At 39.8% G+C, this 22535-nt stretch overlaps 1 protein-coding gene across 2 annotated transcripts in view; it reads left to right on the top strand.

Moving 5' to 3' along the window:
* The first annotated feature begins 8909 nt into the window (after positions 1-8909).
* The window catches only part of Nlrp5 (NLR family, pyrin domain containing 5), a 56035-nt gene continuing 42409 nt past the window's right edge, over positions 8910-22535 (top strand). For both annotated transcript variants that reach the window (NM_011860.3, NM_001039143.2), the window contains exon 1: positions 8910-8976. The gene's annotated coding sequence lies outside the window, so the exon portion shown is untranslated. The remainder of the gene's footprint in view (positions 8977-22535) is intronic.

The raw sequence follows: 22535 nt of genomic DNA on the forward strand, positions 1-22535 counted from the left end.
TATGCAAGCAGGATCCAGCATTTTGCATTTTGTTGCATACAAAGACAGACACCATCTCAGAGTAAAAGGCTGGAAAATGTCTTCTAAGCAAATGGTCCCAGGAAACAAGCAGGACTTGCCATTCTAATATCCAATAAAATAGACTTTCAACCAAAAATAATCAAGCAAGATGAGGAAGGACACTTCATATTCATCAAAGGAAAAAATCCACCAAGAGAAAGTCTCAATTCGGAACATCTATGCCCCAAATGCAAGAGCACCCACATTCATAAAAGAATCTTTACTAAAGCCCAAAACACACACTGAATCCTACACAACAATAATGGGAGATTTCAATACCCCACTGTCACCAATGTACAGGTCGTTGAAACAGAAACTAAACAGAGACATAGTGAAACTAACACAAGTTATGAACCAAATAGATCTAACATATATGTATGTGTATATGTATGTGTATATATATATATATATATATATATGTGTGTGTGTGTGTGTGTGTGTGTGTGTGTGTGTGTGTGTGTATTGAAACAATCCCATGCATCCTATCAAATCGCCAGAGACTAAGGCTGGTCTTCAATAACAAAAAAACAACTGAAAGCCCATGGACACATGGAAGCTGAACAATGCTCAGCTCAATGATAACTTGGTCAGGAAAGAAATAAAGAAAAAAGATTCCTGGAATTCACTGAAAATGATGAATGACACAGCATACCCAAACCTATGGCATACAATGAAAGCAGTGCTCAGAGAAAAATTCATAGCACTAAGGGCCCTCATAAAGAAATTGAAGAGACCCTACACTAGCAACTTGACAGCACACATAAAAGCCCTAGAAACAAAAAGAAGCAAACACAACCAAGTGGAATAGACAGCAGGAAATAGTCAAACTCAGGGTTGAAATCTACCAAATAAAAACAAAGAGAACCATACAAAGAATCAACAAAACCAAAAGCTGGTTTTTAAGAAAATCTATAAGGTAGACAAACCCCTAGCCAAACTAACTAAATGGCCCAGAGACAGTATCGAAATAAAAAAATATTAAATGAAAATGGAGACATAACAACAGAAATGAAGGAAATTAAAAAAAAAAAAACAGATTCTACTGCAAAGGCCTATACTCAACAAGACTAGAAAATCTGGACGAAATGGACAATTTTCTAGACAGGTACCAGGTACCAAAGTTAAATCAAGATCAGATAAATCACCTAAACAGGCCAATATCCTCCAAAAGAAATAGAAGAATCATTAAAAACATCCCAACCAAAAAGTCCAGGGCCAATCTTGGGTCCCAGATCCCGGATCCCTCAGAAACTAGTCTGCACAGGTGAGAGTGTGGACTACAGAAGCTACACAGCTTCTGGGACAGGCCCTGTTTCAGGCCTTCACCTTCAGCCAGGAAGCAGGTCTGAACGCCAAATATCTGTGCACCTTCCCTGCAAGAGGAGAGCTTGCTTGCAGAGAGTATTCTGACCACTGAGACTCAGGAGAGAGCTAGATTCCCAGGTCTGCTGACAGAGGCTAACAGAATCAAAGGAGGAACAAGCTCCAACCAGAGACAACTATAACAACTAACTCCAGAGATTACCAGATGGTGAAAGGCAAACATAAGAATCTTACTAACAGAAATCAAGACCACTCACCATCATCAGAGCCCAGCACTCCTACCTCAGTCAGTCCTGGATACCCCAACACACCCGAAAAGCAAGACTCGGATTTAAAATCATATCTCATGATGCTGGTAGAGGACATTAAGAAGGACTTTAATAACTCAAAGAAATACAGGAGAACACTGCTAAAGAGGTAGAGGTCCTTAAAGAAATACAGGAAAACACAACCAAACAGGTGATGGAATTGAACAAAACCATCCAAGACCTAAAAAGGGCAGTAGAAACAATAAAGAAAACCTAAAGTGAGACAATGCTGGAGATAGAAACCCTAGGAAAGAAATCTGGAACCATAGATGTGAGCATCAGCAACAGAATACAAGAGATGGAAGAGAGAATCTCAGGTGCAGAAGATTCCATAGAGAACATGGGCACAACAATCAAAGAAAATGCAAAATGCAAAAAGATCCTAACTCAAAACATCCAGGAAATCCAGGACACCAAATGATAAGACCAAACCTACAGAAAATAGGAATAGATGAGAATGAAGATTTTCAATTTAAAGGGCCAGCTAATATCTTCAACAAAATTGTAGAAGAAAACTTCCCAAACCTAAAGAAAGAGATGCCCACGAACATACAAGAAGCCTACAGAACGTCAAATAGACTGGAACAGAAGAGAAATTCCTCCCGACACATAATAATCAGAACAACAAATGCACTAAATAAAGATAGACTATTAAAAGCAGTAAGGGAAAAAGGTCAAGTAACATATAAAGGCAGGCCTATTAGAATTACACCAGACTTCTCACCAGAGAATATGAAAGCCAGAAGATCCTGGACAGATGTTATGCAGACCCTAAGAGAACACAAATGCCAGCCAAGGCTACTATACCCAGCAAAACTCTCAATTACCATAGATGGAGAAACCAAAGTTTTCCATGATAAAACCAAATTCACACAATATCTTTCTACAAATCCAACCCTTCAAAGGATAATAAAGGGAAAACACCAACACAAGGATGGAAACTATACCCTAGAAAAAGCAAAAAAGTAATCCTTCAACAAACCCAAAAGAAGACAGCCACAATAACAGAATCCCAACTTTAACAACAAAAATAACAGGAAGCAACAATTACTTTTCTTTAATTTCTCTTAACATCAATGGACTCAATTCCCCAATAAAAAGATATAGACTAACAGACTGGCTACACAAACAGGACTCAACATTTTGTTGCTTACAGGAAACACACCTCAGGGAAAAGGACAGACACTACCTCAGAGTGAAAGGCTGGAAAACAATTTCCAAGCAAACGGTCCGAAGAAACAAGCTGGAGTAGCCATTCTAATATCGAATAAAATTGACTTCCAACCCAAAGTTATCAAAAAAGACAAGGAGGGGCACTTCATACTCATCAAAGGTAAAATCTACCAAGATGAACTCTCAATTCTGAATATCTATGCTCCAAATAAAAGGGCAGTCACATTCATTAAAGAAACTTTAATAAAGCTCAAAGCACACATTGCACCTCACACAATAATAGTTGGAGACTTCAACACACCACTTTCATCAATGGACAGATCCTGGAAACAGAAGAGACACATGGACACTAACAGAGGTTATGAAACAAATGGATTTAATTGATATCTACAGAACATTTTATCCTAAAAGAAAAGGATATACCTTCTTCTCAGTGCCACATGGTACCTCCTCCAAAATTGACCATGTAATTGGTCACAAAACAGGCCTCAACAGATACAAAAATATTGAAATTATCCCATGTATCCTATCTGATCACCATGGACTAAGGCTGATCTTCAATAACAACATAAATATTAGAAAGCCAACATTCACGTGGAAACTGAACAGCACTCAATGATTCCTTGGTCAAGGATGAAATAAAGAAAGAAATTAAAGACTTTTTAGAGTTCAATGAAAATGAAGCCACAACATACCCAAACTTATGGGACACAATGAAGGCAGTCCTAAGAGGAAAAATCATAGCCCTGAGTGCCTCCAAAAAGAAACTAGAGAGAGCACACACTAGCAGCCTGACAGCACACCTAGAAGCTCTAGAAGTAAAGGAAGCAAATTCATCCAAGAGGAGTAGACTTCAGGAAATAATCAAACTCAGGGCTGAAATCAACCAAATGGAAACAAAAAGAACTATTCAAAGAATCAACCAAACCAGGAGCTGGTTCTTTGAGAAAATCAACAAGATAGATAAACCCTTAGCCAGACTCACTAGAGGGCACAGGGACAGTATCCTAATTAACAAAATCAAAAATGAAAAAAAGAGATATAACAACAGAACCTGAGGAAATCCAAAACATCATCAGATCCTACTACAAAAGGCTATACTCAACAAAACTAGAAAACCTGGTTGAAATGGACAAATTTCCAGACAGATAACAGGTACCAAAGTTAAATCAGGATCAGATTAATGATCTAAACAGTCCCATTTCCCCTAAAGAAATAGAAGCAGTCATTAATAGTCTCAACCAAAAAAAGCCCAGGACCAGATGGGTTTAGTGCAGAGTTATATCAGACCTTCAAAGAAGACCTAATTCCAACTCTTCTCAAACTATTCCACAAAATAGAAACAGAAGGTACTCTACCCAATTCATTCTATGAAGCCACAATTACTCTGATACCTAAACCACACAAAGATCCAACAAAGAAAGAGAACTTCAGACCAATTTCCCTTATGAATATTGATGCAAAAATACTCAATAAAATCCTCACAAACCAAATCCAAGAACACATCAAAATGATCATCCATCATGACCAAGTAGGCTTCATCCCAGGGATGCAGGGATGGTTTAACATATGGAAATCCATCAACGCAATCCTCTATATAAACAAACTCAAAGACAAAAATCACATGATTATCTCATATGCTCTATATAAACAATCTCAAAGAAAAAAAAATCACACAATTATCTCGGGTGCTGAACAAGCCTTTGACAAAATACAGCACACCTTCATGTTAAAAGTAATGAACAGATCAGGAATTCAAGGCCCGTACCTAAATATAGTAAAAGCAGTATATAGGAAACCAAAAGGCAATATCGAACTAAATGGAGAGATACTTAAAACAATCCCACTAAAATCAGGGATAAGCCAAGGTTGCCCACTCTCTCCCTATCTATTCAATATAGTACTCAACGTCTTAGCTTGAACAATAAGACAACAAAAGGAGGTCCAGGAGATGAAGATTGGCAAAGAAGAAGTCAAGGTATTAGTATTTTCAGATGCTATGATAGTATACATAAGCAGCCTCAAATATTTTACCAGAGAACTTCAGCAAAGTGGCTGGATATAAAATTAACTCAAATAAATCCGTAGCATTCCTTTATATAAATGATAAGCAGGCTGAGAAAGAAATTAGGGAAATAATACTCTTCACAATAGTCACAAATAATATATAATATATTGGGGTAACTCTAATCAAACAAGTGAAAGATCTATATGACAAGAACATCAAGTCTCTCAAGAAATAAATTAAAGACCTCAGAAAATGGAGAAATCTCCCATGCTCATGTATTGGTAGGATTAACATAGTAAGAATGGCCATCCTACAAAAAGCAATCTACAGATTCAATGCAATCCCCACCAAAACTCCAACACAATTTTTCAAAGACATGAAAAGAGCAATTCTCAATTTCATATGGAAAAACAAACAAAAAAAAACAGGATATTGAAAACTATTCTTAACAATAAAAGAACTTCTGGGAGAATCACCACTCCTGACCTCAAGGTGTACTACAATGCAATAGTGATTAAAAAAACACAAACAAACAACAAAACACCATATGATATTTGTACAGAGACAGACAGGTGTTTCAATGGAATAGAATTTTAGACGAGAAATTAACCCACACACTTATGGACGCTTAATCTTTGATGAAGAAGCAAAACATATAAATTGGAAAAAAACAGGCATCTTTAATAAATGGTGCTGGTCTAATTGGCAATCTAATTGGTCTAATTGGTATGTAGAAAAATGAAAATTGATTTATATTTGTTACTATGCACAAAGTTCAAGTTCAAGTGGATCAAGGGCCTCCACTTAAAACCAGATACATTGAGTCTAACAGAAGAGAAATTGGGAAAGATCTTCAAACTTATGGGCACGTGGTGGTGGGGCAGTTTCCTAAATAAAACTCAAATGACTCAGGCTGTAAGATTAAGAATTGATAAATGGCACCTCATGAAACTGAAAAGCTTCTGAAAGGCAAAGGACATAGTAGAACAAATAAACCAACTTACAGATTGGAGAAAAAAAAAAAACTTCACTAATCCCACATCCAATATAGGGCTAATACCCAAATTTATAAAGAACTCAAGAAGCTAACCTCCAAAACAAAACAAAACAAACAAACAAAGCAACCATCCAATCCATATTCCAAGTCCTTAGTGATTAGGGAAATACAAATCAAAATGACCCTGATATTTTACCTTACACCAATCAGAATGGCTAAGATCAAAACCTCAGGTGACAGGACATGTTGGTGAGGATGTGGAGAAAGAGGAAAACTCCTCCATTGCTGGTGGGATTGCAAACTGGTGTAACCACTCTGGAAATCAATCTTGTAGTTCCTCAGAAAATTGCAAACATTTCTACCTGATGAGCCAGCTATATCACTCCTAGACATATACTCAAAAGATGCCTCAACATATCACAGGTATATGTGATCGACTATGTTCATAGCAGCCTAATTTCTAATAGCCAGAAGCTGAAAACAACCCAGATAACCCTCAATCGAAGAATGGATACAGAAAATTTACACAATGAATACTATTCATTTATTAAAAACCAGGATATCATGAATTTTGCAGGCCAATGGATGGAACTAGAAAATATCATCCTGAGTGAAGTAACTTATTAAAAACCAGGATATCATGAATTTTGCAGGCCAATGGATGGAACTAGAAAATATCATCCTGAGTGAAGTAACTCAGACCCCAAAAGACATGCATGGCATATACTCACCAATAAGTGGAGATTAGCTTAAAAAGTACAGAATACCCAGGATACCATCCACAGAACTCAAGAAGGTTAACCAGCCAAAGGGCCCAAGTGAGGATGCTTCACTCCCACTTGGGAAGAAGAAGGTAATCATAGCAAGCAGAGGGAAGGAAAGACCTGGGTGGGAGAGGAGAGAGGAGAATAGGGGAACATGATCAGGTATTGGAGGGGGAGAAGTCCTGAAGTTCTGCCCAATGAATGGAGATATGCAACCTCTGGGGGTGGGAGGTGGGAGGTGGGAAGTGGGAGGTGGGAGGTAGAAGGACCCTCTAGAATGTATCAGAGATCTGGGAGGTGAGAGACTCTCAGGACTCAAAGGGAGGGACCTTAGGCGAAATGTGCAACAGTGGGGAGAGGGAAATTGTAGAGTCCACCTTCAATAGAAAGATAGGGCATCAAGTGGAGGGATGGGGTTGCCGTCTCACAGTCAAAAACTCTGACCCAGAATTGTTTCTGTCTAAAAGAACTGCAGGTTCAAAAATGGAGAAGAGATGGAGGGAAAGGAGGTTTAGTGACAGGCCCAACTTGGGATCCATCTCAAGGGGAGGCTCCAAGGCCTGACACTATTACTGATACTGTGGTGTGCTTATAGACAGGAGCCTAGCATGGCTGTCCTCTGAGAGGACAACAAGCAGCTGACTGAGACAGAGGCAGATACTTACACCCAGCCAATGGACAGAAGCTGGGGACCCCTATGGTTGAATCAGATAAAGGCTGGAAGAAACTGAGGAGGAGGGTAACCCCATAGGAGGACCAGCAGTCTCAACTAAAACAGACCCCTGAGATCTCTCAGATACTGAGCCATCAACCAGCATACACTAGCTGGTCTGAGGCCCCCTACACATATAAAGCAGAGGACTGCCTGGCCTAGCCTCAGTGAGGGAAGACACAGGCACCTAACCCTCAAGAGACTTGAGGGCCCAGGGGATGGGAAGGCCTGGCTGGGGGGAGGGGTGTCCTCTTGGAGACATGAGGGCAGAGGAATAGGATGAGGAACTATGGGAGGGCAGAATGACTGGATTATAAAATAATAAAATATTATGTATATGTGTATATATAATATGCTGTAAAGATGGCTCAGTGGTTAAGAGTACTCACTGCTCTTGCAGAGGACCTGGGTTCGGTTCCCATCACCCACGTGGCAACTCACACAACCATCTATGGCTGCAGTCCCAGGGGATTTTAAAGTCTTCTGGCTTCCATGGGTACCATGCACACACATGGTACACAGACACACATGCAGGCAGAGTATGTTCATACATATAAAATAAAAACAAATAAATTCTTTTAAAAAATAAATAAGAAATGGGCATGGTGGACCCTGCCTTTAGTTCCAGCATTCAGAAGGGCACAGGCAGGCTGATCTCTGAGTTCCAGGAAAACCTGGTCTACAGAGTGAGTTCTACAACAGCCAGGGCTACACAGAGAAACCCTGTCTCAAAAAACAAATGAACAAATACAATAAGGTGAATACACACACACACACACACACACACACACACACATTATATTTCTACTCAGTACTCCAGAGGCTGGCAGATCTCTGAGTTCAAGACCACCCAGGTCTAAGGAGTTAGTTCCAGGACAGCCAGGGCTACCTTCCCAACTCCCAACCCCCAAAAGATTTTAAAATTTTCTAAATACCAAATTCTCCCCCAAAACATTTAAATTGATATGTAGCTTAACATAGTCATTCCACAGTGAATATATTTAATTTCGTTTTTGGAAGCCATACATACATAGAATTATAATGGGTCAGTTTGTAGTAAAATTTCTTTTAAAAATTAAATGCCAACTACAACTTCCTGGCTAAACTTTTAAAATGTAAGGACCCTGAATCTATACAGCTCAGGAACACCAGGTGGGAGTTGTGCTAGGTCCTACTACACCTGACAGGAAGTAGGGTCTTTAGCTAGAAAGACGGCTCACTGGTTATGAGCACAGAGTCTAGCAGAGGACTAAGCACCCGTATTAGGTAGCTCACAAGAGCCTGATGCAACTTCAAGCGATCCCATGCCCTCTCCTGGCTTACATACACACATAATTTTAATTTTTCTAATCTAAAATATATTAAGAATACAATCTAATTAAGGGGAGGGGCGGGAAGAGAGGATGAACCTCCCCTGTGCAGCTGCAGGTCGAGTGGCTGGTTGCCAGTACTGGGCGCAGCTGTTCCCAGTCTACCCGGGAAGGGCTACTCAGAACTTGCAGCCAATGGGCATTAAGCTCGTGCTAGCTGAGAGTCCTCAAAAGCTATCAGCCGCGTGTGGAGTAGAGACAGAATTGGCTTTCTTTTTGCGGTGGTTACCGGTTTGCAGAAAGTAGGATCTGCACTTAGAGGTGAGCTCCTGGGTAATTTCTGTCTTATTCCCACCTGGATTTCTTGGTTGCCTTCTCTTCACTAGCTACAACCTCTTTTTCAGGCCAGTTAATGCGCACGACAATTCCACCACCCTTCCCTCCCCAACCCCTTTTTCTTTAGACCAGTGAGAGCTAAGGAGGCAGAGATTCTCATGGAAAAAAAAATAGTCACCCCTATTTTATTTTTGAAATAAGCGAATCTGAGAGAGTATGTATTCGGGGTCATTTAGGAAGGTCCCTCACCTTTCCCAGATTTGGATGTTAGCGTTAGACAGGGAGCAGAGGACACAATGATAGAAACCTAGGGTGCGCCGATGTCTGGGCCACATTTTGTGGGAGTGTGGATATTGCTGTGTTACTTGGGTGGCTCATAAATTACTGTGACTGTGGTCGGTGAGATGCTATATGAGCTGCGAGATTGTGAGTTGCAGTTGCCAAATGAGGAAACTGAGTCAGGGGTCATTTATTTACCTACAGAAGCAAGTGGCAGATTGCTTCTACCAGTTTGAAAGAGGGTTAGATTTGAAGCTCTGCACTCGTTTATTATTTTTTTTTCTCTGTGTGCAGGTTCCGGTATGGCACCTTGGGGAGGTGAGGGGACAGCATGCAAGAGGTGCTTCTCCCCTTCCACAAAGTGGGTTCTGGGGATCAAACTTGGGTCCTCGGGCTTGGTGGCAGGTCTTTTTACCCTTTAGGCCTTGCAGTCTTCGCTGTTTCTATCAAATCATTCTGCTTCTATGAGCAAGGCTATCTCTGTTGCCTGCCTTCGGGATTCCTTTCCCCTAACTGGACAGCTTTGTCTAGCTTCCGTAGGAGATGCATCTAGTCCTACTTTAACTTGATATGCTAGGGCAGGTTAGTATCCATGGGAGGCTTCCCCTTCTCTAAGGAGAAAAGCAGAGGGACATAGGGATGGGGACTGGGAGAAGAGAAGGGAAAGCACGCTCAGATGGGGATGTAAAGTAAATAAATAATGGAAAAAATCATATGCTTGGGAATATGAAACTTGAGGATAACCGGTGTGTGAGACGGGGCTGGTGGGGAGCAGGAATGATGGTGAAATATAGGCGAAAGTGCTGGGGGGTTTGTTTTTTTTTTATATACACTGATTTTCAAAAATCAGTCCTCAGCTGCTTGCACTTCCCCAACCCCCTCCCATGCTCAGATTTACTCAACAGCTCTCAGCTGAATCCATCTTGACTCTTGGTTTGGGGGAGTTGATGCTTCCATTCTGATATATTAGAGAGTCGGGACTGTTCTAAAGTGCTTTAGCCCAAGACATAGTTTTTGACTTCCCTGAACATCAACTTTGGGGCCTGAATAAAAGGACCAATTCTATTTTTTCAAGTGGTTAATGTGAAATTAAATGAGATGCTGTAAACACTCCCCCAAAACAAAACCCCAGCAGTCTCTTCTCTGGGAGACTTTGTGATCATTTATTCTTAAAAAAAGAAACAAACAAACAAAAAACAACTTGCCTTCCACACTGATAATGTATTTACCCAAGGGCTTAGTCAAGAGGATCTCGTTTCTTCAGCCCTTCAGAGGAATTGCCTAGGGCAAGATGCAAACATCTCTAACTCAAGTCCTGGGAATATAGCAACGTTTTGATTTCACAGTAAGAATTTTGTCCTTTCACCACGTGGTTGGGAGATTTGTTTTCCTGTTAAGCTTTTTCCAGCTCCATATTTACTTTCTAGAGAATTCTAACCCTTTAAATTGTGCTCATCTCTCTTTTTTTTTTTTCTGGTCTCTCTAGCCCCACTGAGATCCACCGGCCTCTGCCTCCCAGGTGCTGAGATTAAAGGCTTGCGGCCACCATATCCAGAAATCCAGCTATATATATATATATATATATATATATACACACACACACATATATTTATTTTTCCCTCCGTAGTTAAATTCTTTCTACAGAGCGATGCATGGGAAAAAAGTTTACTTCTTCCTAGCCTTCCAGGGGGTCGTTAGGTTTCACTTTGGTTCTTGTTTGGTCTCACCTGTTTGGCTTTCACAGACAAGGTGGTGTGTGAAACACAGAACCCACCCTGCCCCCTCCCTGGGTCAGGGGATTACAGGTGTGAGCTACTGCCCTCATCTGACCTTCAGTTCTGACCAGCCAGCATCAGTGTTGGATGGTCAAGATGATCAGTGGATTGCTCCTTCACATCAAAGCATGGATAAACCGTCTTGGTGAAAAGTGTTTATTTCTAGTAGTATCTACTAAAATGGTGGTTAAGATTACTTTTCGGTACACATCCTATCTTTGGCCTGTTTTTCCCCATGCCCTCTATCAGGTGTATGTAGCCCAGGTGTGCTCTGCTCACCTGCATTTGGTATTTAGCTTCTGACACCAGAGGTTCTTATTTCTGTTAATTGCTGTGTGTTGCAAGGGTGCAGAGCCTCTTCAGGGTTGAATGAACTCAGGTGTCACTGATTAAGTCCTAAATAGTGTTTGCTGTTTTCAGCAAGGCTGGTGGTCATATTTGCATTTATAAGACTTCAGTATTGCCTGGCTCCCTAAGGGAGTGATACTGTTTCCCTTTCCAGTGAAATAGTGGCTCCTCTTCACAGGGGGCCGCAACAGCCTTGTCTAAAGCAGCATCAAAGACACTCTCAGCTTGGTATGTCAAAAAATATCCCCAGGATCCTTAATAATGATGTCAAATTCAGTTGGAAGCCACAGATCAGGCGTCTCAATCCTCTGCTTATTTTAAGAAGCTGAACTGTTGGTCATTTTTATGGATTAGTTTAAAGCGTGAAGGTATTCTTTATCCTATGTCTCAAATTTACTAGCTCCAATTCATTGTTTTAAAAAGTTTGTTTTTGTTGGGGGGGGTATTGGGGGGATGCTGCGCCATCTCACCAGCCTGCACACTTCTGTTTATTCCCCCGAGGGAGCTTTTAAAGTTCAGTGACCTCTAATTCATATTTTTAGAATGGAGGGAGTCCTTTTAGTTGTCTTCGAACTATTAGATGGAGATGTTGGACTGGTGATACAATTAAAAGAGTTTGTCTTGAGCCTCTAGCTTGTAATTAAGCAGTAGGATCAGAAGGTCAAATATAATCTTAGCTCCATACCATGTGCAAGCCCAGCTTTCGATACATGAGGTCCCGTTTAGAGAAAGAAAATTTCTGATGTTGTATTTCATCTGAGTAATTTTGGGTTTAGATATAAAGATATTTGTGCATGCAAACAATTAAACTCTAGTGCAGCCGTTCTCAAACTGTGGGTTGTGATCCCTTTGGAGGCCAACCCTTTCACAGAGGTCACCTAAGGCCATTGGAAAACACAGATATTAGGATTCAGAACAAACAAAAATTTTATGGTTGGGGGCCACCATAACATGAGCTCTGTTAAAGGGTCTCAGCAATAGGAAGGTTGAGGGCTGCTGCTTTAGTTCATCTGCTGTCTTCATCTTTAAAAGTACAGCCACTCTTTCTTTTTAATGATTTTATTCTTTGAATATTTTACATATGTCTGCTATGTTTTTTGAGCATGTTTACCCCCTACTACCTCTCTCCGTGTCTCTTCAAGGCTCTGCAATCTGTCTCCCTTTCAACTTGATATCCTCTTTTTTATTTTCTTAAACAGCTAGTTTTGTTTTGATTTTTAAGATAGGGCTGTGTATCTCTGGTTGTTCTGAAACTAGTTGTGTAGTCCAGCTGACTTCAAACTCTCAGAGGCAGTCCACCTGCCTCTGCCCCCTGAGTGCTGGGATTGAAAGGTATGCAGCATCACACCTGGCCCATCACACCCTTGACTCCTGCTACTCAAAAGTGACACCTGCTCCTTGGCTGACCTTGTTTTTCCTCTCTCTGCCCAGGAATGGTATATCTGGGCCTTGAGGTTGGTTGATTCCAATTTTCTGAGAAATGGCCATATTGATTTCCATAGTAGCTGTACCAGTTTACAATCCACCAGCAATGGAAGTGTGTCCTCCTCGTTCCACATCTCACCAGCATGAGCTATCACTAGTGTTTATCTTTGCTATTCTGACAGGTGTAAGATGGAATGTCAGTCATTTTGATTTGCATTTCCCTTATGACTTAAGATGATGAACATTTCTTTAAGACTTTCTGGGCCATGTGAGATTCCTCTGTTGTGAATTCTGTTTAGATCTTTACCTCATTTTTAATTGAATTATTTGGTTTGTTAATGTCTAGTTCTTGAGTTATTTATATATTTTGGAAATTAGCCCTCTTTCAGATGGGGAGTTGGTAAAACTTGCCATTCTACAGATTGCCATTTTGTTCTATTGATAGTGTCCTAGGCCTTACCAAAGGTTTTCAGTTTCATGAGGTTCCATTTATTGTTAATTTTATTGCCTGTGCTATTTATTAGTGTTCTGTTCAGGAAGTTGTCTCCTGTGCCAATGTGTTTGGGGCTATTCCCCACGTTATCTGGTTCAGCATATTGTGTTGAGAACTTTGATCCACTCAGACTTGAGTTTTGTGCAAGGTAGTAAATATGGATCTGCATTCTTATTTGCATTTTTACGTCTGGGTCTTCAGTTTGATCCCATTGATCAACCTATCAGTTTTTATGCCAATACCATGTGCCTTTTATTACTATAGCTCTGTAGTAAAGCTTGAAATGAGGAAAGGATGACACCTCCAGAATTACATTTATTGTAATTGTTACATTTATTGTATTGTTATAGCTATCCTAGGTTTGTTTTTCCATATGAAATGGAATACTATTCTTTCAAGGTCTGTAAAGAAGTGTTGGAATGTTTGAGTATTGCATTGAATCTGTAGATTGCTTTTGGTAAGATGGCCATTATTACTATATAAATCCTACTAATTCATGAGCAGGGGAGATCTTTCCATCTTCTTATATCTTTAGTTTTTTTCTTCAAAGACTTGAAGTTCTTGTCATACAGGTTTTTCACTTGCTTGGTTAGAACTACACCAGGATATTTTATATTTCTTGTGGCTATTGTGAAAGGTGGCGTTTCCATGATCTTTCTCAATCCATATGTTGTTTGTATATAAGAGGGCTACTGATCCTTCCAGTTAATCTTGTATCCAGCCACTGTGCTGGAAGCATTTATCAGCTGTAGGAGTTCCCTGATTTTGGGGTTGCTTATGTATACTATCATATCATTTGCAAATAATGATATTTTAGCTTCTTCCTTTCCAACTTCTTGTTGCTTTAGCTAGAACTTCAAGGAAAATAATGAATAGATATGAAGAAAGTAGAAACTCTTCTTGTCCTTGAGTTTGGTAAAATTGTTTTGAGTTTCTCTCCATTTAATTTGTTGTCGGGTTACTGTATATTACCTTCATGGTATTTAGGTATGTCCCTTGTATCCCTTATCTTCAAGTCTTTTTTTTTTTTTTAAATTGGATATTTTCTTTATTTTCATTTCAAATGTTATCCCTTCCCTAGTTTCCCCTCCGAACCCCCCCCCCCATCTGCTCCCCCCCTCCTCCAGCTCACCAGCCTACCCACTTCCACTTTCTGGCCCTGGCATTCCCCCACACTGGGGCATATAGCCTTCATAGGACAAAGGGTCTCTCCTACCATTGATGTCTGACTAGGCCATCCTCTGCTGCATATGCAGAGGGAGCCATGAGTCTTCACCATGTGTGCTCTTTGGTTGGTAGTTCAGTCCCTGGGAGCACTGGGAGTACTGGCTAGTTCATCTTGTTCCTCCTATAGGGCTACAAACCCCTTCAGCTCCTTGGGTTCTTTCTCTAGCTCCTTAATTGAGGACCCTGTGCTCAGTCCAATGGACAGCTGTGAGCTTCCACGTCTGTATTTGTGAGGCACTGGCAGAGCCTCTCAGAGAGCTATATCAGGCTCCTGTCAGCAAGCACTTGTTGGCATCCATAACAGTGTCTGGGTTTGGTGATTGTAAATAGGATGGATCCCCAGGTGAGTCAGTCTCTAGGTGGTTATTTCTTCAGTTTGTTCCCCCCTTCTAAGATGGATTGAAGTGTCCACACTTTGGTCTTCCTTATTCTTGAGTTTCATATAGTTTGTGAATTGTATTGTGGGTATTCCAGGCTTCTGGACTAATATCCACAGATCAGTGAGTGAATAACATGTGTGTTCTTTTATGATTGGGTTACCTCACTCAGAATGATATACTCAAGATCCATCCATTTGCATCTGTTGGTGGCCTTTTTGTCCTTTGCATTACAGAACCTTTGCAATTTTATGAGGTCCCATTTGTCGATTCTTGATCTTACATTACAAACCATTGGTACTCTATTAAGGGAAATTTCCCCTGAGCCCATAAGTTCCCCACTTTCTCTTTAAGTTTTTCTATAAGTTTCAGTGTATATGTGAAGGTCCTTGATCCACTTGGACTTGAGCTTTGGACAAGGAGATAAGAATGGGTCGATATACATTTTTCTACATGCTAACTGCCATTTGAGCCAGTACCATTTGCTGAAAATGCTGCCTTTTCCCCACTGCATGGTTTTAGCACCTTTGTCAATGATCAAGTAACCATAGGTGTGTGAGAACATTTCTGGGTCTTAAATTCTATTCCATTGATCTACCTGCCTGCCACTGTACCAATACCATGCAGTTTTTATTACAATTGCTCTCTAGTACAGCTTGAGGTCAGGTATGGTGATTCCCCCAGAAGTTCTTTTATTGTTGAGAATAGTTTTTGCTATCCTGGTTTTTTTGTTATTGCAGATGAGTTTGGAAATTACTTTTTCTAACTCTTGAAGAATTGAGTTGGAAATTTGGGGATTGCATTGAAAAGGTAGATAGCTTTTGGCAAGATGGGCCATTTTTACTATCTTAATCCTGCCAATCCATAAGCATGGGAGATCTTGACATCTTCTGAAATCTTCTTTGATTTCTTTCATCAGAGATTTGAAGTTTTTATTATACACATCTTTCAATTGCTTAGTTAGATTCACACCAAGGTATTTTATATTGTGACTATTATGAAGGGTGGTGTTTCCCAAATTTTTTTCCTCATCCTGTTTATCCTTTGTGTAGAGAAAGGCCATTGATTTGTTTGAGTTAATTTTATATCCAGCTACTGCATTGAAGCTGTTTATCAGGTTTAGGAGTTCTCTGGTGGAATTTTTAGGGTCACTTATATATACTATCATATCATCTCCAAATAGTGATATTTTGACTTCTTCCTTTCCAATTTGTATCCCCTTGATCTCCTTTTGTTATCTAATTGCTCTGGCTAGGACTTCAAGTACTATATTGAATAGGTAGGGAGAAAGTGGTCAGCCTTGTCTAGTCCCTGATTTTAGTGAGATTACTTCAAGTTTCTCTCCATTGAGAATTCCTCAAATTCTCTTGTGCCCTCTGGCTACTGGTTTGCTGTAGATTGCTTTTATTAAGCTTAGGTATGGGCCTTGAATTCCTGATCTTTTCAAGTCTTTTATCATGAAGGGGTGTTGGATCTTGTCAAATGCTTTCTCAGCATCTAATGAGATGATCATGTGGTTTTTGTCTTTGAGTTTGTTTATATAGTGGATTACATTGATGGATTTCTGTATTTTAGGCCATCCCTGCATCACTGGGATGAAGCCTACTTGATCATAAAGGATGATTGCTTTGATATGTTCTTAGATTCAGCTTGGGAGAATTTTAGTGAGTAATTTCGCATTGATATTTATGAGGGAAATTGGTCTGAAGTTCTCTTTCTTTGTTGGGTCTTTGTGTGGTTTAGGTATCAGAGTAATAATGGTTTCATAGAACGAATTGCGTAGAGAACCTTCTGTTTCCATTTCGTGGAATAGTTTGAGGGGAATTGGAATTAGGTCTTCTTTGAAAGTCTTGTTTGATAGAACTGTGCACAAAACCAATCTGGTCCTGGACACTTTTTGATTGGGAGACTATTAATGACAGTATCTATTTCTTTAGGGGATATGGCACTGTTTAGATCATTAATCTGATCCTGATTTAATTTTGGTACCTGGAGTCTGTCTAGAAAATTGTCCATTTCATCTAGGTTTTCCAGTTTTGTTGAGTATAGGCTTTTGTAGTAGGATCTGACGATTTCTTGGGATTTCCTCAAATTCTCTTGTTAACTTGTTAATTTCCTCAAATTCTCTTTTCATTTCTGATTTTCTTAATTGGAATGCTGTCTTTGTGCCCTCTCGTTAGTCGGGCTAAGGATTTATTCATTTTGGTGATTTTTCTTGGTGAACCAGCTCCTGATTTGGTTGATTCTTTGAATAGTTCTTTTTGTTTCTACTTGGTTGATTTCAGCCCTGAGTTTGATTATTTCCTGATGTGTACTCCTCTTGGGTGAGTTTGCTTCCCTTTGTTCTAGATCTTTTAGGTGTGCTGTCAAGCTGCTATTGTATGCTCTCTCCATTTTTTTTGGAGGCACTCAGAGCTATGAGTTTTCCTCTTAGGACTGCTTTAATTGTGTTCCATAAGTTAGGGTATTTTGTGGCTTCATTGTCATTAAACTCTAGAAATTATTTAATTTATTTCTTCCTTGACCAAGTTATCATTGAGTAGAGTGCTGTACAGCTTCCATGTGTATGTGGGCTATTTTTTAAAAAATTTATTTATTTTTTATTTTTTAATTAGGTATTTTCTTCATTTACATTTCAAATGCTATCCAAAAAGTCTCCCATACCCCCAGCCCCACACACCCACTCCCACTTCTTGGCCCTGGTGTTTCCCCGTACTGGGGCATATAAAGTTTGCAAGACCAAGGGGCCTCTCTTCCCAATGATGGCCGACTAGGCCATCTTCTGATACATATGCAGCTAAGAGACACGAGCTCCGGGGGTACTGGTTAGTTCATATTGTTGTTCCACCTATAGGGTTGCAGACTCCTTTAGCTCCTTGGGTACTTTCTCTAGCTCCTCCACTGGGGGTTCTGTGTTCCATCCAATAGCTGACTGTGAGCATCCACTTCTGTGTTTGCTAGGCCCCAGCATAGTCTCACAAGAGACAGCTATATCAGGGTCCTTTCAGCAAACTCTTGCTAGTGTATGCAATGGTGTCATTGTTTGGAGGCTGACTATGGGATGGATCCCCAGGTGTGGCAGTCTCTAGATGGTCCATCCTTTTGTCTCAGCTCCAAACTTTGTCTCTAACTCCTTCCATGGGTGTTTTGTTCCCAATTCTAACAAGGGGCAAAGTGTCCACACTTTGGTCTTCCTCCTCCTTGAGTTTCATGTGTTTTGCAAATTGTATCGTGTATCTTGGGTATTCTAAGTCTCTGGGCTACTATCCACTTATCAATGAGTGCATATCAAGTGATTTTTTTGTGATTGTGTTACCTCACTCAGGATGATGCCATCCAGGTCCATCCATTTGCCTATGAATTTCATAAATTCATTCTTTTTAATAGCTGAGTAGTACTCCATTGTGTAAATGTACCACATTTTCTGTATTAATTCCTCTGTTGAGGGGCATCTGGGTTCTTTCCAGCTTCTGGCTATTATAAATAAGGCTGCTATGAACATAGTGGAGCATGTGTCCTTCTTACCCGTTGGAACATCTTCTGGATATATGCCCAGGAGAGGTATTGCGGGATCCTCCAGTAGTACTATGTCCAATTATCTGAGGAACCACTAGACTGATTTCCAGAGTGGTTGTATAAGCTTGCAGTCATATGTGGGCTATTTTTTTTTTATGTTATTGAAGATCAGCCTTAGTTCATGGTGATCTGATAGGATGCATGGGATTATTTCAATTTTCTTGTGTCTGTTGATGCCTGTTTTGTGACTGATTATATGATCAGTTTTGGTGAAGGTACCATGAGGTGCTGAGAAGAAGGTATATCCTTTTCTTTTAGGATAAACTGTTCTATAGATATCTATTAAATACTTTTGTTTTATAATTTCTGTTAGTTTCACAGTCTCTTTTTCAGTTTCTGTTTCCATTATCTGCCCACTGAGAGTAAGATGTTGACATCTCCCACTATTATTGTGTGTGTGGTGCTATGTGTGCTTTGAGCTCTGGTAAAGTTTCTTAAATGAATATGGATTCCCTTCCATTGGGAGCATAGATGTTCATAATTGAGAGTTCATCTTGGTAAATTTTACCTTTGAGTATTAAGTATGTGTCCTTTTTTGATAATTTTCGGTTGAAAGTTGATTTTATTCCATATTAGAATGGCTATCCCATCTTGTTTCTTGGGACCATTTGCTCAGAGAATTGTTTTCCAGCCTTTTACTCTGAGGTAGTGTCTGTCTTTGTCACTGAGGTGGCTTTCCTATATGCAGCAACATGTTGGGTCCTGTTTATGTAACCAGTCTGTTAGTCTATGCTTTTTTATTGTTGAATTGAGTCCATTGATATTAAGAGATACCAAGGCCAAGTCATTGTTGCTTCCTGTTATTTTTGTTGTTAGAGTTGGAATTCTGTTCATGTGGCTATCTTCTTTAGATTTGTTGAAAGATTACTTTCTTGGTTTTTCTAGGGCATAGTTTTCCTCCTTGTGTTGGAGTTTTCCCTTTATTATCCTTTGAATAGCTTGATTTGTGGAAAGGTATTGTGTAAATTTGGTTTTTGTCGTGGAATTCCTTGTTTTCTCCATCTATGGTAATTGAGTGTTTTGCTGGGTTATAGTAGCCTGGGCTGGCATTTGTGTTCTCTTGGGTCTGTATGATATATGCCTAGGATCTTCTGGCTTTCATAGTCTCTGGGGAGAAGTCAGGTGTAATTCTGATAGGTCTGCCTTTATATGTTACTTAACCTTTTTCCCTTACTGCTTTTAATATTCTTTCATTGTTTTGTGCATTTGGTGTTTTGATTATTATGTGACAGGAGGAATTTCTTTTCTTGTCCAAACTATTTGGAGTTTTGTAGACTTCTTGTTGTATGTTCATAGGCATCTCTTTCTTTAGGTTGGGGAAGTTTTCTTCTACAGTTTTGAAGATATTTACTGGCCCTTTAAGTTAGGAATCTTCCTTCTTGTCTATACCTATTATCCTTAGATTTTTTCTTCTCATTGTATCCTGGATTTCCTGGATGTTTTGGGTTTGGATATTTTTGCATTTTCTTTGATTGTTGTGTCAATGTTTTCTATGGTATCTTGTGCACCTGAGAGTCTCTTTATCTTTTTTATTCTGTTGGTGATGCTTGCATCCATGGCTTCTGACTTCTTTCCTAGGTTTTCTATTTCTAGAGTTGTCTCCCTTTGTGATTTCTTTATTGTTTCTACTTCCATTTTTAGATCCTGGATGGTTTTATTCAATTCTTTCTCTTGTTTAGATGTGTTTTCCTGTAACTCTTTAAGGGATTTTTGTGTTTCTTCTTTAAGGGGTTCTACTTGTTTACCTGTGTTCTCCTTTATTTCTTTAAGAGTTATTTATGTCCTTATAGTCCTCTATCATCATCATGAAAAGTGACTTTAGATCCATATGTTTATTTTCTAGTGTGATGATATATCCAGGAGTAGCTATGGTGGGAGAGTTGTGTTCTGATGATGATGCCAAGTAATTTTGGTTTCTGTTGCTTCTGTTCTTATGCTTGCCTCCCACAATCTGATTATCTGAGTACTCCCTGCCCTTGCTATATCTGATTGGAACCTGTCCTTCTGTAATCCTGGTTGAGACAGAACTCCTCAGAGTCCAGCTTTCTCTGTGATCCTGTGATTCCAGGTTCCTGTGATCCTGAGATTCTGGGTGTGTCAGAGTTCTTGGCAGTCAAGCTTCCTCTTAGACCCGGACATACTTGTGTGACCAAACTCCTGGGATCCTGGGCATGTTAGAGTGCCTGGCAGTGGTACCACCTCTGGGGGTCATGGGGCTGTCTGCTGAATTCGAAACCAAAGTAGATCAGCACCTACTGGAAGGAACCCAAGCCACTGGTCAGTCAGGGCTCCTGTGTCCCTGCTCCTGCTGGTCCCAGACACTCCCAGTTGTGTTGGAACAGATGTTATGTTCCAGTCATCAGTGATCCTAAGATCCTGGGCATGCTAGGGCACCTGGTGAGTGGAGAGTCCTCTGGGGGACTGTCATCTTTAATTTTTTTTTATCATGAAGGGTGTGTTGGCTTTTTGTTAAAAAAACTTTTCAGCATATAATGAGGTAATCATGTTTTTCCCCCAATTCATTTATCTGGTAGATCACACTAATAAATTTTTGTATATTGAACCATCCCTGGACCTCACGTCATGATGGGTGATTTTTTTTTTTTTTGGTTATGTGTTCTTATATTAAATTTGAGTATTTTCTTTTTAAGATAGGGTCTCACTATGCAGCCCTGATTGGCCTGGAATTCTCTATGTAGACTAGACTGGACTTGAATTTACAGAGCTCTGCCTGCCTCTGCTGAGATTAAAGTTGTGCACCACCATGCCTGGGCTTGAGGTACTTTTAATGCCAAAACTTCCCATAACTGGCACCAAGCAAAGCAGATCTACAAATTTTACTGTGCTGTTAGTAACTAGTAGGAACCTATTTCATACTTTATTGTAGTGATCTAACCAAAAGTGTTCAGAGGGCAACACATTGAATTGAAGCCTGTGTTGGGTGGTGTTTGGGGAAGTGAAATATCTTTCTGGCTCAAACCTGCAACTGTTTCAGAAGACAGAACATAATAACCATTTATAAAATTATGGTTAGGTAAACAGTATCCAAGTTACTTGAAGATACCTGCTACACTATTATGATAAAGCATTATTATTATAATACATTTTGGAATATACATATGAATAAGTCTTTTTCATATACATACTGTGCATATATATATTACTACACACAGTAATACACATACTGTCTTTATATTAGTGGTTCTTAACCCTCCTAATGCTGGGACTCTTTAATATAGTTCCTCATGGTGACTTCCCCAATCATAACATTATTTTTGTGTCTACTTCATAACTGTAATTTTACTACTGTTTTGAATTGTAATGTCAACTATCTGATATGCAGGATATTTGATATATGACCCCTGTGAAAAGGGTTTTTTAACCCCAAAGAGGTTGCAACCCAACAGGTTGGGAATTACAGTTTTATATAAAGAGAAAATGTATTTTTTCCAACCATGCAATAGATTATTTGGGGCTATGTTTAATGAATGAATGAAGAAAATTATTGTAAGTTAAAATGGAAAATGTGAATGAGGTAGGGATATAGCTCATCTGCAGCATGCTCACCTAGCCCCAACTGGATTCAGTCCTCAACCCTATATAAACAGGAGATAGGGCATAGACCTCTAATCCTAGTACTTCGAACAGAAACAGGAGGAGCAGTAGTTCAAGATAACCTGTGACTTCAATCAGGCAAGTCCCAGGTTTAGGAGAGATCTCATCTGGGGGAAAAACGATAGGTGGTAGGTATCTTGTTAATTCTCTATGGCTGTAAAGAGATGTTAAGAATAAGGCGACTTATAACAGCATTTAATTGGGGGCTAGTTTACAGTATTGCTTACAGTTAATCCATGATGATCATGGCAGGAAGGATGGTGGCAGAAGGCAGTCATCGCACTGGACGTCACACCTGACAGCCATCAAATGCAGTAGCACACTGCAGAGACAGAGACTGGATGTGGTGTGGGCTTTTGAAATCTCCTCCAAAGTGACCCCTCCTAATCCCTCTCAAACTCTGGTCAGGACCTTCTAATATATGAGCTA

This window comes from Mus musculus, chromosome 7 (genome assembly GCF_000001635.26).
Source record: "Mus musculus strain C57BL/6J chromosome 7, GRCm38.p6 C57BL/6J".
In the NCBI taxonomy this organism is placed as follows: Eukaryota; Metazoa; Chordata; class Mammalia; order Rodentia; family Muridae; genus Mus; species Mus musculus.